The 12,778-nt window shown below is 42.0% G+C and overlaps 43 non-coding genes across 43 annotated transcripts; 32 read left to right on the forward strand and 11 right to left on the reverse strand.

Moving 5' to 3' along the window:
* The first annotated feature begins 96 nt into the window (after nucleotides 1–96).
* Nucleotides 97–178, forward strand: Trnas-gcu (transfer RNA serine (anticodon GCU)). Its single transcript has one exon. It is a non-coding gene; the product is annotated as a tRNA-Ser (tRNA).
* A 112-nt stretch (nucleotides 179–290) lies between these two features.
* On the forward strand, nucleotides 291–362 carry Trnaq-cug (transfer RNA glutamine (anticodon CUG)). The gene has a single exon. It is a non-coding gene; the product is annotated as a tRNA-Gln (tRNA).
* A 506-nt stretch (nucleotides 363–868) lies between these two features.
* Nucleotides 869–941, reverse strand: Trnam-cau (transfer RNA methionine (anticodon CAU)). Its single transcript has one exon. It is a non-coding gene; the product is annotated as a tRNA-Met (tRNA).
* Nucleotides 942–1,040: 99 nt separating this feature from the next.
* Trnak-uuu (transfer RNA lysine (anticodon UUU)) lies at nucleotides 1,041–1,113 on the forward strand. Its single transcript has one exon. It is a non-coding gene; the product is annotated as a tRNA-Lys (tRNA).
* Nucleotides 1,114–1,230: 117 nt separating this feature from the next.
* On the forward strand, nucleotides 1,231–1,312 carry Trnas-gcu (transfer RNA serine (anticodon GCU)). The gene has a single exon. It is a non-coding gene; the product is annotated as a tRNA-Ser (tRNA).
* A 112-nt stretch (nucleotides 1,313–1,424) lies between these two features.
* Trnaq-cug (transfer RNA glutamine (anticodon CUG)) lies at nucleotides 1,425–1,496 on the forward strand. Its single transcript has one exon. It is a non-coding gene; the product is annotated as a tRNA-Gln (tRNA).
* A 505-nt stretch (nucleotides 1,497–2,001) lies between these two features.
* On the reverse strand, nucleotides 2,002–2,074 carry Trnam-cau (transfer RNA methionine (anticodon CAU)). The gene has a single exon. It is a non-coding gene; the product is annotated as a tRNA-Met (tRNA).
* A 99-nt stretch (nucleotides 2,075–2,173) lies between these two features.
* Trnak-uuu (transfer RNA lysine (anticodon UUU)) lies at nucleotides 2,174–2,246 on the forward strand. Its single transcript has one exon. It is a non-coding gene; the product is annotated as a tRNA-Lys (tRNA).
* A 117-nt stretch (nucleotides 2,247–2,363) lies between these two features.
* On the forward strand, nucleotides 2,364–2,445 carry Trnas-gcu (transfer RNA serine (anticodon GCU)). Its single transcript has one exon. It is a non-coding gene; the product is annotated as a tRNA-Ser (tRNA).
* Nucleotides 2,446–2,557: 112 nt separating this feature from the next.
* Trnaq-cug (transfer RNA glutamine (anticodon CUG)) lies at nucleotides 2,558–2,629 on the forward strand. The gene has a single exon. It is a non-coding gene; the product is annotated as a tRNA-Gln (tRNA).
* A 506-nt stretch (nucleotides 2,630–3,135) lies between these two features.
* Trnam-cau (transfer RNA methionine (anticodon CAU)) lies at nucleotides 3,136–3,208 on the reverse strand. The gene has a single exon. It is a non-coding gene; the product is annotated as a tRNA-Met (tRNA).
* Nucleotides 3,209–3,307: 99 nt separating this feature from the next.
* Trnak-uuu (transfer RNA lysine (anticodon UUU)) lies at nucleotides 3,308–3,380 on the forward strand. Its single transcript has one exon. It is a non-coding gene; the product is annotated as a tRNA-Lys (tRNA).
* A 117-nt stretch (nucleotides 3,381–3,497) lies between these two features.
* Trnas-gcu (transfer RNA serine (anticodon GCU)) lies at nucleotides 3,498–3,579 on the forward strand. Its single transcript has one exon. It is a non-coding gene; the product is annotated as a tRNA-Ser (tRNA).
* A 112-nt stretch (nucleotides 3,580–3,691) lies between these two features.
* Nucleotides 3,692–3,763, forward strand: Trnaq-cug (transfer RNA glutamine (anticodon CUG)). Its single transcript has one exon. It is a non-coding gene; the product is annotated as a tRNA-Gln (tRNA).
* A 505-nt stretch (nucleotides 3,764–4,268) lies between these two features.
* Nucleotides 4,269–4,341, reverse strand: Trnam-cau (transfer RNA methionine (anticodon CAU)). Its single transcript has one exon. It is a non-coding gene; the product is annotated as a tRNA-Met (tRNA).
* A 99-nt stretch (nucleotides 4,342–4,440) lies between these two features.
* On the forward strand, nucleotides 4,441–4,513 carry Trnak-uuu (transfer RNA lysine (anticodon UUU)). Its single transcript has one exon. It is a non-coding gene; the product is annotated as a tRNA-Lys (tRNA).
* A 117-nt stretch (nucleotides 4,514–4,630) lies between these two features.
* On the forward strand, nucleotides 4,631–4,712 carry Trnas-gcu (transfer RNA serine (anticodon GCU)). The gene has a single exon. It is a non-coding gene; the product is annotated as a tRNA-Ser (tRNA).
* A 112-nt stretch (nucleotides 4,713–4,824) lies between these two features.
* Trnaq-cug (transfer RNA glutamine (anticodon CUG)) lies at nucleotides 4,825–4,896 on the forward strand. Its single transcript has one exon. It is a non-coding gene; the product is annotated as a tRNA-Gln (tRNA).
* Nucleotides 4,897–5,394: 498 nt separating this feature from the next.
* On the reverse strand, nucleotides 5,395–5,467 carry Trnam-cau (transfer RNA methionine (anticodon CAU)). The gene has a single exon. It is a non-coding gene; the product is annotated as a tRNA-Met (tRNA).
* A 99-nt stretch (nucleotides 5,468–5,566) lies between these two features.
* Nucleotides 5,567–5,639, forward strand: Trnak-uuu (transfer RNA lysine (anticodon UUU)). Its single transcript has one exon. It is a non-coding gene; the product is annotated as a tRNA-Lys (tRNA).
* A 117-nt stretch (nucleotides 5,640–5,756) lies between these two features.
* Nucleotides 5,757–5,838, forward strand: Trnas-gcu (transfer RNA serine (anticodon GCU)). Its single transcript has one exon. It is a non-coding gene; the product is annotated as a tRNA-Ser (tRNA).
* A 112-nt stretch (nucleotides 5,839–5,950) lies between these two features.
* Nucleotides 5,951–6,022, forward strand: Trnaq-cug (transfer RNA glutamine (anticodon CUG)). The gene has a single exon. It is a non-coding gene; the product is annotated as a tRNA-Gln (tRNA).
* Nucleotides 6,023–6,529: 507 nt separating this feature from the next.
* On the reverse strand, nucleotides 6,530–6,602 carry Trnam-cau (transfer RNA methionine (anticodon CAU)). Its single transcript has one exon. It is a non-coding gene; the product is annotated as a tRNA-Met (tRNA).
* A 99-nt stretch (nucleotides 6,603–6,701) lies between these two features.
* On the forward strand, nucleotides 6,702–6,774 carry Trnak-uuu (transfer RNA lysine (anticodon UUU)). Its single transcript has one exon. It is a non-coding gene; the product is annotated as a tRNA-Lys (tRNA).
* Nucleotides 6,775–6,891: 117 nt separating this feature from the next.
* Trnas-gcu (transfer RNA serine (anticodon GCU)) lies at nucleotides 6,892–6,973 on the forward strand. Its single transcript has one exon. It is a non-coding gene; the product is annotated as a tRNA-Ser (tRNA).
* A 112-nt stretch (nucleotides 6,974–7,085) lies between these two features.
* Trnaq-cug (transfer RNA glutamine (anticodon CUG)) lies at nucleotides 7,086–7,157 on the forward strand. Its single transcript has one exon. It is a non-coding gene; the product is annotated as a tRNA-Gln (tRNA).
* Nucleotides 7,158–7,663: 506 nt separating this feature from the next.
* Trnam-cau (transfer RNA methionine (anticodon CAU)) lies at nucleotides 7,664–7,736 on the reverse strand. Its single transcript has one exon. It is a non-coding gene; the product is annotated as a tRNA-Met (tRNA).
* A 99-nt stretch (nucleotides 7,737–7,835) lies between these two features.
* On the forward strand, nucleotides 7,836–7,908 carry Trnak-uuu (transfer RNA lysine (anticodon UUU)). The gene has a single exon. It is a non-coding gene; the product is annotated as a tRNA-Lys (tRNA).
* A 311-nt stretch (nucleotides 7,909–8,219) lies between these two features.
* Nucleotides 8,220–8,291, forward strand: Trnaq-cug (transfer RNA glutamine (anticodon CUG)). Its single transcript has one exon. It is a non-coding gene; the product is annotated as a tRNA-Gln (tRNA).
* A 507-nt stretch (nucleotides 8,292–8,798) lies between these two features.
* On the reverse strand, nucleotides 8,799–8,871 carry Trnam-cau (transfer RNA methionine (anticodon CAU)). Its single transcript has one exon. It is a non-coding gene; the product is annotated as a tRNA-Met (tRNA).
* A 99-nt stretch (nucleotides 8,872–8,970) lies between these two features.
* Nucleotides 8,971–9,043, forward strand: Trnak-uuu (transfer RNA lysine (anticodon UUU)). Its single transcript has one exon. It is a non-coding gene; the product is annotated as a tRNA-Lys (tRNA).
* Nucleotides 9,044–9,160: 117 nt separating this feature from the next.
* On the forward strand, nucleotides 9,161–9,242 carry Trnas-gcu (transfer RNA serine (anticodon GCU)). The gene has a single exon. It is a non-coding gene; the product is annotated as a tRNA-Ser (tRNA).
* Nucleotides 9,243–9,354: 112 nt separating this feature from the next.
* On the forward strand, nucleotides 9,355–9,426 carry Trnaq-cug (transfer RNA glutamine (anticodon CUG)). Its single transcript has one exon. It is a non-coding gene; the product is annotated as a tRNA-Gln (tRNA).
* Nucleotides 9,427–9,931: 505 nt separating this feature from the next.
* On the reverse strand, nucleotides 9,932–10,004 carry Trnam-cau (transfer RNA methionine (anticodon CAU)). Its single transcript has one exon. It is a non-coding gene; the product is annotated as a tRNA-Met (tRNA).
* Nucleotides 10,005–10,103: 99 nt separating this feature from the next.
* Nucleotides 10,104–10,176, forward strand: Trnak-uuu (transfer RNA lysine (anticodon UUU)). Its single transcript has one exon. It is a non-coding gene; the product is annotated as a tRNA-Lys (tRNA).
* A 117-nt stretch (nucleotides 10,177–10,293) lies between these two features.
* Trnas-gcu (transfer RNA serine (anticodon GCU)) lies at nucleotides 10,294–10,375 on the forward strand. Its single transcript has one exon. It is a non-coding gene; the product is annotated as a tRNA-Ser (tRNA).
* Nucleotides 10,376–10,487: 112 nt separating this feature from the next.
* Nucleotides 10,488–10,559, forward strand: Trnaq-cug (transfer RNA glutamine (anticodon CUG)). The gene has a single exon. It is a non-coding gene; the product is annotated as a tRNA-Gln (tRNA).
* Nucleotides 10,560–11,066: 507 nt separating this feature from the next.
* Nucleotides 11,067–11,139, reverse strand: Trnam-cau (transfer RNA methionine (anticodon CAU)). The gene has a single exon. It is a non-coding gene; the product is annotated as a tRNA-Met (tRNA).
* Nucleotides 11,140–11,238: 99 nt separating this feature from the next.
* Nucleotides 11,239–11,311, forward strand: Trnak-uuu (transfer RNA lysine (anticodon UUU)). Its single transcript has one exon. It is a non-coding gene; the product is annotated as a tRNA-Lys (tRNA).
* A 117-nt stretch (nucleotides 11,312–11,428) lies between these two features.
* Trnas-gcu (transfer RNA serine (anticodon GCU)) lies at nucleotides 11,429–11,510 on the forward strand. The gene has a single exon. It is a non-coding gene; the product is annotated as a tRNA-Ser (tRNA).
* A 112-nt stretch (nucleotides 11,511–11,622) lies between these two features.
* Trnaq-cug (transfer RNA glutamine (anticodon CUG)) lies at nucleotides 11,623–11,694 on the forward strand. Its single transcript has one exon. It is a non-coding gene; the product is annotated as a tRNA-Gln (tRNA).
* A 509-nt stretch (nucleotides 11,695–12,203) lies between these two features.
* Trnam-cau (transfer RNA methionine (anticodon CAU)) lies at nucleotides 12,204–12,276 on the reverse strand. Its single transcript has one exon. It is a non-coding gene; the product is annotated as a tRNA-Met (tRNA).
* Nucleotides 12,277–12,375: 99 nt separating this feature from the next.
* On the forward strand, nucleotides 12,376–12,448 carry Trnak-uuu (transfer RNA lysine (anticodon UUU)). The gene has a single exon. It is a non-coding gene; the product is annotated as a tRNA-Lys (tRNA).
* Nucleotides 12,449–12,778: the final 330 nt, after the last annotated feature.

The following is a 12,778-nucleotide window of genomic DNA, read 5'->3' on the forward strand; positions in this document are numbered from 1 at the left end:
TTCAAATATTGTGCATACATGCCCAATGCTGGGAATGTTTATTGAAAAAAGGCTTACGGTTCATTGTTACTCGAGTAAAATTGTAATCAGTTTGTGGACGAGGTGACCGAGCGGTTAAGGTGATGGACTGCTAATCCATTGTGCATTGCACGCGTGGGTTCGAATCCCATCTTCGTCGTGATCATTTAATCCTCCAATTGATACCGAAATTTATCGAATACTTACGAAATTATAATCGCAATAAAACCGTTGGTTTCTTCGTGAAACTTACAGGGTCGAACTTATATGACGGTTCCATGGTGTAATGGTTAGCACTTCAGACTCTGACTCTGACAATCTGAGTTCGATTCTCAGTAGGACCTGAGACAGTGAAGCCAACGACAAACATTTTTCAACACTACCCTTTTCGTAGAAGCCACTCTTGTGACAAACGCGTTTTTTTTTTTCATTTCCACTGTGAAAGTTTTCAAGTGTATCGTAGAAACGTACCCCTTCTTTAAGTCAACGTTTGAACCATTTCTCCTGTGTCCTTGAGACTGGCTCTACCTTGAAAGCTAAAACATATTAACTGTTCTCCCCCTTATTTTGTCGCCTGCTTCTTTTCCTCCCCGAATACTACTTTGATACACGGTTTGGAACACTAAGTAACAACCTATTTCTGTGGTTTAAGTTATGCTGTTTTCTTCTGAATCGGTTAACTTGTTTTACTCTGAGTGCAATTTCCCTAAGACGATTATCTCCCAGTGATCGGGCGGATCGATTTGGATTTGGTTCATGTTTGAATTAAAATTGAGAACGATGCGATCGAACACTGCCCTTGCAGTGCGAGTTGGATCTAAATGTTGGAACAAAAACCTAATGCAGAAACTGCCCCGAGTGAGGTTCGAACTCACGACCTCGAGATTATGAGACTCGCGCGCTGCCTACTGCGCTATCGAGGCATTGTATTAATTAGAAAATTAATCATGTAAAACAGATCATTCTTTGGTAGGGTGCAGTAAAGACACAAGTGAGGTTATCATGGCAGACACAATATGTAAGCCCGGTTAGCTCAGTCGGTAGAGCGCGGGACTTTTAATCCTGAGGTCGAGGGTTCAAGTCCCTCATCGGGCGACATGAAATCATATTCTATAATTCAAATATTGTGCATACATGCCCAATGCTGGGAATGTTTATTGAAAAAAGGCTTACGGTTCATTGTTACTCGAGTAAAATTGTAATCAGTTGGCGGACGAGGTGACCGAGCGGTTAAGGTGATGGACTGCTAATCCATTGTGCATTGCACGCGTGGGTTCGAATCCCATCTTCGTCGTGATCATTTAGTCCTCCAATTGATACCGAAATTTATCGAATACTTACGAAATTATAATCGCAATAAAACCGTTGGTTTCTTCGTGAAACTTACAGGGTCGAACTTATATGACGGTTCCATGGTGTAATGGTTAGCACTTCAGACTCTGACTCTGACAATCTGAGTTCGATTCTCAGTAGGACCTGAGACAGTGAAGCCAACGACAAACATTTTTCAACACTACCCTTTTCGTAGAAGCCACTCTTGTGACAAACGCGTTTTTTTTTTCATTTCCACTGTGAAAGTTTTCAAGTGTATCGTAGAAACGTACCCCTTCTTTAAGTCAACGTTTGAACCATTTCTCCTGTGTCCTTGAGACTGGCTCTACCTTGAAAGCTAAAACATATTAACTGTTCTCCCCCTTATTTTGTCGCCTGCTTCTTTTCCTCCCCGAATACTACTTTGATACACGGTTTGGAACACTAAGTAACAACCTATTTCTGTGGTTTAAGTTATGCTGTTTTCTTCTGAATCGGTTAACTTGTTTTACTCTGAGTGCAATTTCCCTAAGACGATTATCTCCCAGTGATCGGGCGGATCGATTTGGATTTGGTTCATGTTTGAATTAAAATTGAGAACGATGCGATCGAACACTGCCCTTGCAGTGCGAGTTGGATCTAAATGTTGGAACAAAAACCTAATGCAGAAACTGCCCCGAGTGAGGTTCGAACTCACGACCTCGAGATTATGAGACTCGCGCGCTGCCTACTGCGCTATCGAGGCATTGTATTAATTAGAAAATTAATCATGTAAAACAGATCATTCTTTGGTAGGGTGCAGTAAAGACACAAGTGAGGTTATCATGGCAGACACAATATGTAAGCCCGGTTAGCTCAGTCGGTAGAGCGCGGGACTTTTAATCCTGAGGTCGAGGGTTCAAGTCCCTCATCGGGCGACATGAAATCATATTCTATAATTCAAATATTGTGCATACATGCCCAATGCTGGGAATGTTTATTGAAAAAAGGCTTACGGTTCATTGTTACTCGAGTAAAATTGTAATCAGTTTGCGGACGAGGTGACCGAGCGGTTAAGGTGATGGACTGCTAATCCATTGTGCATTGCACGCGTGGGTTCGAATCCCATCTTCGTCGTGATCATTTAGTCCTCCAATTGATACCGAAATTTATCGAATACTTACGAAATTATAATCGCAATAAAACCGTTGGTTTCTTCGTGAAACTTACAGGGTCGAACTTATATGACGGTTCCATGGTGTAATGGTTAGCACTTCAGACTCTGACTCTGACAATCTGAGTTCGATTCTCAGTAGGACCTGAGACAGTGAAGCCAACGACAAACATTTTTCAACACTACCCTTTTCGTAGAAGCCACTCTTGTGACAAACGCGTTTTTTTTTTCATTTCCACTGTGAAAGTTTTCAAGTGTATCGTAGAAACGTACCCCTTCTTTAAGTCAACGTTTGAACCATTTCTCCTGTGTCCTTGAGACTGGCTCTACCTTGAAAGCTAAAACATATTAACTGTTCTCCCCCCTTATTTTGTCGCCTGCTTCTTTTCCTCCCCGAATACTACTTTGATACACGGTTTGGAACACTAAGTAACAACCTATTTCTGTGGTTTAAGTTATGCTGTTTTCTTCTGAATCGGTTAACTTGTTTTACTCTGAGTGCAATTTCCCTAAGACGATTATCTCCCAGTGATCGGGCGGATCGATTTGGATTTGGTTCATGTTTGAATTAAAATTGAGAACGATGCGATCGAACACTGCCCTTGCAGTGCGAGTTGGATCTAAATGTTGGAACAAAAACCTAATGCAGAAACTGCCCCGAGTGAGGTTCGAACTCACGACCTCGAGATTATGAGACTCGCGCGCTGCCTACTGCGCTATCGAGGCATTGTATTAATTAGAAAATTAATCATGTAAAACAGATCATTCTTTGGTAGGGTGCAGTAAAGACACAAGTGAGGTTATCATGGCAGACACAATATGTAAGCCCGGTTAGCTCAGTCGGTAGAGCGCGGGACTTTTAATCCTGAGGTCGAGGGTTCAAGTCCCTCATCGGGCGACATGAAATCATATTCTATAATTCAAATATTGTGCATACATGCCCAATGCTGGGAATGTTTATTGAAAAAAGGCTTACGGTTCATTGTTACTCGAGTAAAATTGTAATCAGTTTGTGGACGAGGTGACCGAGCGGTTAAGGTGATGGACTGCTAATCCATTGTGCATTGCACGCGTGGGTTCGAATCCCATCTTCGTCGTGATCGTTTAATCCTCCAATTGATACCGAAATTTATCGAATACTTACGAAATTATAATCGCAATAAAACCGTTGGTTTCTTCGTGAAACTTACAGGGTCGAACTTATATGACGGTTCCATGGTGTAATGGTTAGCACTTCAGACTCTGACTCTGACAATCTGAGTTCGATTCTCAGTAGGACCTGAGACAGTGAAGCCAACGACAAACATTTTTCAACACTACCCTTTTCGTAGAAGCCACTCTTGTGACAAACGCGTTTTTTTTTTCATTTCCACTGTGAAAGTTTTCAAGTGTATCGTAGAAACGTACCCCTTCTTTAAGTCAACGTTTGAACCATTTCTCCTGTGTCCTTGAGACTGGCTCTACCTTGAAAGCTAAAACATATTAACTGTTCTCCCCCTTATTTTGTCGCCTGCTTCTTTTCCTCCCCGAATACTACTTTGATACACGGTTTGGAACACTAAGTAACAACCTATTTCTGTGGTTTAAGTTATGCTGTTTTCTTCTGAATCGGTTAACTTGTTTTACTCTGAGTGCAATTTCCCTAAGACGATTATCTCCCAGTGATCGGGCGGATCGATTTGGATTTGGTTCATGTTTGAATTAAAATTGAGAACGATGCGATCGAACACTGCCCTTGCAGTGCGAGTTGGATCTAAATGTTGGAACAAAAACCTAATGCAGAAACTGCCCCGAGTGAGGTTCGAACTCACGACCTCGAGATTATGAGACTCGCGCGCTGCCTACTGCGCTATCGAGGCATTGTATTAATTAGAAAATTAATCATGTAAAACAGATCATTCTTTGGTAGGGTGCAGTAAAGACACAAGTGAGGTTATCATGGCAGACACAATATGTAAGCCCGGTTAGCTCAGTCGGTAGAGCGCGGGACTTTTAATCCTGAGGTCGAGGGTTCAAGTCCCTCATCGGGCGACATGAAATCATATTCTATAATTCAAATATTGTGCATACATGCCCAATGCTGGGAATGTTTATTGAAAAAAGGCTTACGGTTCATTGTTACTCGAGTAAAATTGTAATCAGTTTGCGGACGAGGTGACCGAGCGGTTAAGGTGATGGACTGCTAATCCATTGTGCATTGCACGCGTGGGTTCGAATCCCATCTTCGTCGTGATCATTTAATCCTCCAATTGATACCGAAATTTATCGAATACTTACGAAATTATAATCGCAATAAAACCGTTGGTTTCTTCGTGAAACTTACAGGGTCGAACTTATATGACGGTTCCATGGTGTAATGGTTAGCACTTCAGACTCTGACTCTGACAATCTGAGTTCGATTCTCAGTAGGACCTGAGACAGTGAAGCCAACGACAAACATTTTTCAACACTACCCTTTTCGTAGAAGCCACTCTTGTGACAAACGCGTTTTTTTTTTCATTTCCACTGTGAAAGTTTTCAAGTGTATCGTAGAAACGTACCCCTTCTTTAAGTCAACGTTTGAACCATTTCTCCTATGACTGGCTCTACCTTGAAAGCTAAAACATATTAACTGTTCTCCCCCCTTATTTTGTCGCCTGCTTCTTTTCCTCCCCGAATACTACTTTGATACACGGTTTGGAACACTAAGTAACAACCTATTTCTGTGGTTTAAGTTATGCTGTTTTCTTCTGAATCGGTTAACTTGTTTTACTCTGAGTGCAATTTCCCTAAGACGATTATCTCCCAGTGATCGGGCGGATCGATTTGGATTTGGTTCATGTTTGAATTAAAATTGAGAACGATGCGATCGAACACTGCCCTTGCAGTGCGAGTTGGATCTAAATGTTGGAACAAAAACCTAATGCAGAAACTGCCCCGAGTGAGGTTCGAACTCACGACCTCGAGATTATGAGACTCGCGCGCTGCCTACTGCGCTATCGAGGCATTGTATTAATTAGAAAATTAATCATGTAAAACAGATCATTCTTTGGTAGGGTGCAGTAAAGACACAAGTGAGGTTATCATGGCAGACACAATATGTAAGCCCGGTTAGCTCAGTCGGTAGAGCGCGGGACTTTTAATCCTGAGGTCGAGGGTTCAAGTCCCTCATCGGGCGACATGAAATCATATTCTATAATTCAAATATTGTGCATACATGCCCAATGCTGGGAATGTTTATTGAAAAAAGGCTTACGGTTCATTGTTACTCGAGTAAAATTGTAATCAGTTTGTGGACGAGGTGACCGAGCGGTTAAGGTGATGGACTGCTAATCCATTGTGCATTGCACGCGTGGGTTCGAATCCCATCTTCGTCGTAATCATTTAGTCCTCCAATTGATACCGAAATTTATCGAATACTTACGAAATTATAATCGCAATAAAACCGTTGGTTTCTTCGTGAAACTTACAGGGTCGAACTTATATGACGGTTCCATGGTGTAATGGTTAGCACTTCAGACTCTGACTCTGACAATCTGAGTTCGATTCTCAGTAGGACCTGAGACAGTGAAGCCAACGACAAACATTTTTCAACACTACCCTTTTCGTAGAAGCCACTCTTGTGACAAACGCGTTTTTTTTTTTCATTTCCACTGTGAAAGTTTTCAAGTGTATCGTAGAAACGTACCCCTTCTTTAAGTCAACGTTTGAACCATTTCTCCTGTGTCCTTGAGACTGGCTCTACCTTGAAAGCTAAAACATATTAACTGTTCTCCCCCCTTATTTTGTCGCCTGCTTCTTTTCCTCCCCGAATACTACTTTGATACACGGTTTGGAACACTAAGTAACAACCTATTTCTGTGGTTTAAGTTATGCTGTTTTCTTCTGAATCGGTTAACTTGTTTTACTCTGAGTGCAATTTCCCTAAGACGATTATCTCCCAGTGATCGGGCGGATCGATTTGGATTTGGTTCATGTTTGAATTAAAATTGAGAACGATGCGATCGAACACTGCCCTTGCAGTGCGAGTTGGATCTAAATGTTGGAACAAAAACCTAATGCAGAAACTGCCCCGAGTGAGGTTCGAACTCACGACCTCGAGATTATGAGACTCGCGCGCTGCCTACTGCGCTATCGAGGCATTGTATTAATTAGAAAATTAATCATGTAAAACAGATCATTCTTTGGTAGGGTGCAGTAAAGACACAAGTGAGGTTATCATGGCAGACACAATATGTAAGCCCGGTTAGCTCAGTCGGTAGAGCGCGGGACTTTTAATCCTGAGGTCGAGGGTTCAAGTCCCTCATCGGGCGACATGAAATCATATTCTATAATTCAAATATTGTGCATACATGCCCAATGCTGGGAATGTTTATTGAAAAAAGGCTTACGGTTCATTGTTACTCGAGTAAAATTGTAATCAGTTGGCGGACGAGGTGACCGAGCGGTTAAGGTGATGGACTGCTAATCCATTGTGCATTGCACGCGTGGGTTCGAATCCCATCTTCGTCGTGAACATTTAGTCCTCCAATTGATACCGAAATTTATCGAATACTTACGAAATTATAATCGCAATAAAACCGTTGGTTTCTTCGTGAAACTTACAGGGTCGAACTTATATGACGGTTCCATGGTGTAATGGTTAGCACTTCAGACTCTGACTCTGACAATCTGAGTTCGATTCTCAGTAGGACCTGAGACAGTGAAGCCAACGACAAACATTTTTCAACACTACCCTTTTCGTAGAAGCCACTCTTGTGACAAACGCGTTTTTTTTTTCATTTCCACTGTGAAAGTTTTCAAGTGTATCGTAGAAACGTACCCCTTCTTTAAGTCAACGTTTGAACCATTTCTCCTGTGTCCTTGAGACTGGCTCTACCTTGAAAGCTAAAACATATTAACTGTTCTCCCCCCTTATTTTGTCGCCTGCTTCTTTTCCTCCCCGAATACTACTTTGATACACGGTTTGGAACACTAAGTAACAACCTATTTCTGTGGTTTAAGTTATGCTGTTTTCTTCTGAATCGGTTAACTTGTTTTACTCTGAGTGCAATTTCCCTAAGACGATTATCTCCCAGTGATCGGGCGGATCGATTTGGATTTGGTTCATGTTTGAATTAAAATTGAGAACGATGCGATCGAACACTGCCCTTGCAGTGCGAGTTGGATCTAAATGTTGGAACAAAAACCTAATGCAGAAACTGCCCCGAGTGAGGTTCGAACTCACGACCTCGAGATTATGAGACTCGCGCGCTGCCTACTGCGCTATCGAGGCATTGTATTAATTAGAAAATTAATCATGTAAAACAGATCATTCTTTGGTAGGGTGCAGTAAAGACACAAGTGAGGTTATCATGGCAGACACAATATGTAAGCCCGGTTAGCTCAGTCGGTAGAGCGCGGGACTTTTAATCCTGAGGTCGAGGGTTCAAGTCCCTCATCGGGCGACATGAAATCATATTCTATAATTCAAATATTGTGCATACATGCCCAATGCTGGGAATGTTTATTGAAAAAAGGCTTACGGTTCATTGTTACTCGAGTAAAATTGTAATCAGTTTGTGGACGAAGTGACCGAGCGGTGAACGTGATGGACTACTAATCCATTGTGCATTGCACGCGTGGATTCGAATCCCATTTTCGTTGTATTCATTTAATCCTCCAATTGATACCGAAATTTATCGAATACTTACGAAATTATAATCGCAATAAAACCGTTGGTTTCTTCGTGAAACTTACAGGGTCGAACTTATATGACGGTTCTATGGTGTAATGGTTAGCACTTCAGACTCTGACTCTGACAATCTGAGTTCGATTCTCAGTAGGACCTGAGACAGTGAAGCCAACGACAAACATTTTTCAACACTACCCTTTTCGTAGAAGCCACTCTTGTGACAAACGCGTTTTTTTTTTTCATTTCCACTGTGAAAGTTTTCAAGTGTATCGTAGAAACGTACCCCTTCTTTAAGTCAACGTTTGAACCATTTCTCCTGTGTCCTTGAGACTGGCTCTACCTTGAAAGCTAAAACATATTAACTGTTCTCCCCCCTTATTTTGTCGCCTGCTTCTTTTCCTCCCCGAATACTACTTTGATACACGGTTTGGAACACTAAGTAACAACCTATTTCTGTGGTTTAAGTTATGCTGTTTTCTTCTGAATCGGTTAACTTGTTTTACTCTGAGTGCAATTTCCCTAAGACGATTATCTCCCAGTGATCGGGCGGATCGATTTGGATTTGGTTCATGTTTGAATTAAAATTGAGAACGATGCGATCGAACACTGCCCTTGCAGTGCGAGTTGGATCTAAATGTTGGAACAAAAACCTAATGCAGAAACTGCCCCGAGTGAGGTTCGAACTCACGACCTCGAGATTATGAGACTCGCGCGCTGCCTACTGCGCTATCGAGGCATTGTATTAATTAGAAAATTAATCATGTAAAACAGATCATTCTTTGGTAGGGTGCAGTAAAGACACAAGTGAGGTTATCATGGCAGACACAATATGTAAGCCCGGTTAGCTCAGTCGGTAGAGCGCGGGACTTTTAATCCTGAGGTCGAGGGTTCAAGTCCCTCATCGGGCGACATGAAATCATATTCAATAATTCAAATATTGTGCATACATGCCCAATGCTGGGAATGTTTATTGAAAAAAGGCTTACGGTTCATTGTTACTCGAGTAAAATTGTAATCAGTTGGTGGACGAGGTGACCGAGCGGTTAAGGTGATGGACTGCTAATCCATTGTGCATTGCACGCGTGGGTTCGAATCCCATCTTCGTCGTGAAATTTTAATCCTCCAATTGATACCGAAATTTATCGAATACTTACGAAATTATAATCGCAATAAAACCGTTGGTTTCTTCGTGAAACTTACAGGGTCGAACTTATATGACGGTTCCATGGTGTAATGGTTAGCACTTCAGACTCTGACTCTGACAATCTGAGTTCGATTCTCAGTAGGACCTGAGACAGTGAAGCCAACGACAAACATTTTTCAACACTACCCTTTTCGTAGAAGCCACTCTTGTGACAAACGCGTTTTTTTTTTCATTTCCACTGTGAAAGTTTTCAAGTGTATCGTAGAAACGTACCCCTTCTTTAAGTCAACGTTTGAACCATTTCTCCTGTGTCCTTGAGACTGGCTCTACCTTGAAAGCTAAAACATATTAACTGTTCTCCCCCTTATTTTGTCGCCTGCTTCTTTTCCTCCCCGAATACTACTTTGATACACGGTTTGGAACACTAAGTAACAACCTATTTCTGTGGTTTAAGTTATGCTGTTTTCTTCTGAATCGGTTAACTTGTTTTACTCTGAGTGCAATTTCCCTAAGACGATTATCTCCCAGTGATCGGGCGGATCGATTTGGATTTGGTTCATGTTTGAATTAAAATTGAGAACGATGCGATCGAACACTGCCCTTGCAGTGCGAGTTGGATCTAAATGTTGGAACAAAAACCTAATGCAGAAACTGCCCCGAGTGAGGTTCGAACTCACGACCTCGAGATTATGAGACTCGCGCGCTGCCTACTGCGCTATCGAGGCATTGTATTAATTAGAAAATTAATCATGTAAAACAGATCATTCTTTGGTAGGGTGCAGTAAAGACACAAGTGAGGTTATCATGGCAGACACAATATGTAAGCCCGGTTAGCTCAGTCGGTAGAGCGCGGGACTTTTAATCCTGAGGTCGAGGGTTCAAGTCCCTCATCGGGCGACATGAAATCATATTCTATAATTCAAATATTGTGCATACATGCCCAATGCTGGGAATGTTTATTGAAAAAAGGCTTACGGTTCATTGTTACTCGAGTAAAATTGTAATCAGTTTGCGGACGAGGTGACCGAGCGGTTAAGGTGATGGACTGCTAATCCATTGTGCATTGCACGCGTGGGTTCGAATCCCATCTTCGTCGTGATCGTTTAATCCTCCAATTGATACCGAAATTTATCGAATACTTACGAAATTATAATCGCAATAAAACCGTTGGTTTCTTCGTGAAACTTACAGGGTCGAACTTATATGACGGTTCTATGGTGTAATGGTTAGCACTTCAGACTCTGACTCTGACAATCTGAGTTCAAATCTCAGTAGGACCTGAGACAGTGAAGCCAACGACAAACATTTTTCAACACTACCCTTTTCGTAGAAGCCACTCTTGTGACAAACGCGTTTTTTTTTTTCATTTCCACTGTGAAAGTTTTCAAGTGTATCGTAGAAACGTACCCCTTCTTTAAGTCAACGTTTGAACCATTTCTCCTGTGTCCTTGAGACTGGCTCTACCTTGAAAGCTAAAACATATTAACTGTTCTCCCCCCTTATTTTGTCGCCTGCTTCTTTTCCTCCCCGAATACTACTTTGATACACGGTTTGGAACACTAAGTAACAACCTATTTCTGTGGTTTAAGTTATGCTGTTTTCTTCTGAATCGGTTAACTTGTTTTACTCTGAGTGCAATTTCCCTAAGACGATTATCTCCCAGTGATCGGGCGGATCGATTTGGATTTGGTTCATGTTTGAATTAAAATTGAGAACGATGCGATCGAACACTGCCCTTGCAGTGCGAGTTGGATCTAAATGTTGGAACAAAAACCTAATGCAGAAACTGCCCCGAGTGAGGTTCGAACTCACGACCTCGAGATTATGAGACTCGCGCGCTGCCTACTGCGCTATCGAGGCATTGTATTAATTAGAAAATTAATCATGTAAAACAGATCATTCTTTGGTAGGGTGCAGTAAAGACACAAGTGAGGTTATCATGGCAGACACAATATGTAAGCCCGGTTAGCTCAGTCGGTAGAGCGCGGGACTTTTAATCCTGAGGTCGAGGGTTCAAGTCCCTCATCGGGCGACATGAAATCATATTCTATAATTCAAATATTGTGCATACATGCCCAATGCTGGGAATGTTTATTGAAAAAAGGCTTACGGTTCATTGTTACTCGAGTAAAATTGTAATCAGTTTGCGGACGAGGTGACCGAGCGGTTAAGGTGATGGACTGCTAATCCATTGTGCATTGCACGCGTGGGTTCGAATCCCATCTTCGTCGTGATCGTTTAATCCTCCAATTGATACCGAAATTTATCGAATACTTACGAAATTATAATCGCAATAAAACCGTTGGTTTCTTCGTGAAACTTACAGGGTCGAACTTATATGACGGTTCCATGGTGTAATGGTTAGCACTTCAGACTCTGACTCTGACAATCTGAGTTCGATTCTCAGTAGGACCTGAGACAGTGAAGCCAACGACAAACATTTTTCAACACTACCCTTTTCGTAGAAGCCACTCTTGTGACAAACGCGTTTTTTTTTTTTTCATTTCCACTGTGAAAGTTTTCAAGTGTATCGTAGAAACTTACCCCTTCTTTAAGTCAACGTTTGAACCATTTCTCCTGTGTCCTTGAGACTGGCTCTACCTTGAAAGCTAAAACATATTAACTGTTCTCCCCCCTTATTTTGTCGCCTGCTTCTTTTCCTCCCCGAATACTACTTTGATACACGGTTTGGAACACTAAGTAACAACCTATTTCTGTGGTTTAAGTTATGCTGTTTTCTTCTGAATCGGTTAACTTGTTTTACTCTGAGTGCAATTTCCCTAAGACGATTATCTCCCAGTGATCGGGCGGATCGATTTGGATTTGGTTCATGTTTGAATTAAAATTGAGAACGATGCGATCGAACACTGCCCTTGCAGTGCGAGTTGGATCTAAATGTTGGAACAAAAACCTAATGCAGAAACTGCCCCGAGTGAGGTTCGAACTCACGACCTCGAGATTATGAGACTCGCGCGCTGCCTACTGCGCTATCGAGGCATTGTATTAATTAGAAAATTAATCATGTAAAACAGATCATTCTTTGGTAGGGTGCAGTAAAGACACAAGTGAGGTTATCATGGCAGACACAATATTTAAGCCCGGTTAGCTCAGTCGGTAGAGCGCGGGACTTTTAATCCTGAGGTCAAGGGTTCAAGTCCCTCATCGGGCGACATGAAATCATATACTCACCATCCGTTGGAGATGATCGTCTTTCTCCATCCGATCGCTTTAGCCTTGGATGGTCGGAACATGCGGCCACGGGAAATAGCTCGGGCAGAGTAGTGGGGGCAGTCAGTCTTTTGGTGTTAATCAGTCCAGTTAGTCGATTTGTGTTGGTCTATGTGTTTTAACGTGCGCGCTTCTACCATTAGTGTATCCAGTTTTTCTCCCTTGTAATGTTATCTTCCTAGTGACATACTGTGTGTAGTTGGTTGATCGAAGCCCTCTAATAAACGTTTTTCCCAGATCACTCGTTACATGGTGGAGATGCAGGGTACAC

The sequence above is a fragment of the Daphnia carinata genome, chromosome 2, assembly GCF_022539665.2.
Source record: "Daphnia carinata strain CSIRO-1 chromosome 2, CSIRO_AGI_Dcar_HiC_V3, whole genome shotgun sequence".
NCBI classification, from domain to species: Eukaryota; Metazoa; Arthropoda; class Branchiopoda; order Diplostraca; family Daphniidae; genus Daphnia; species Daphnia carinata.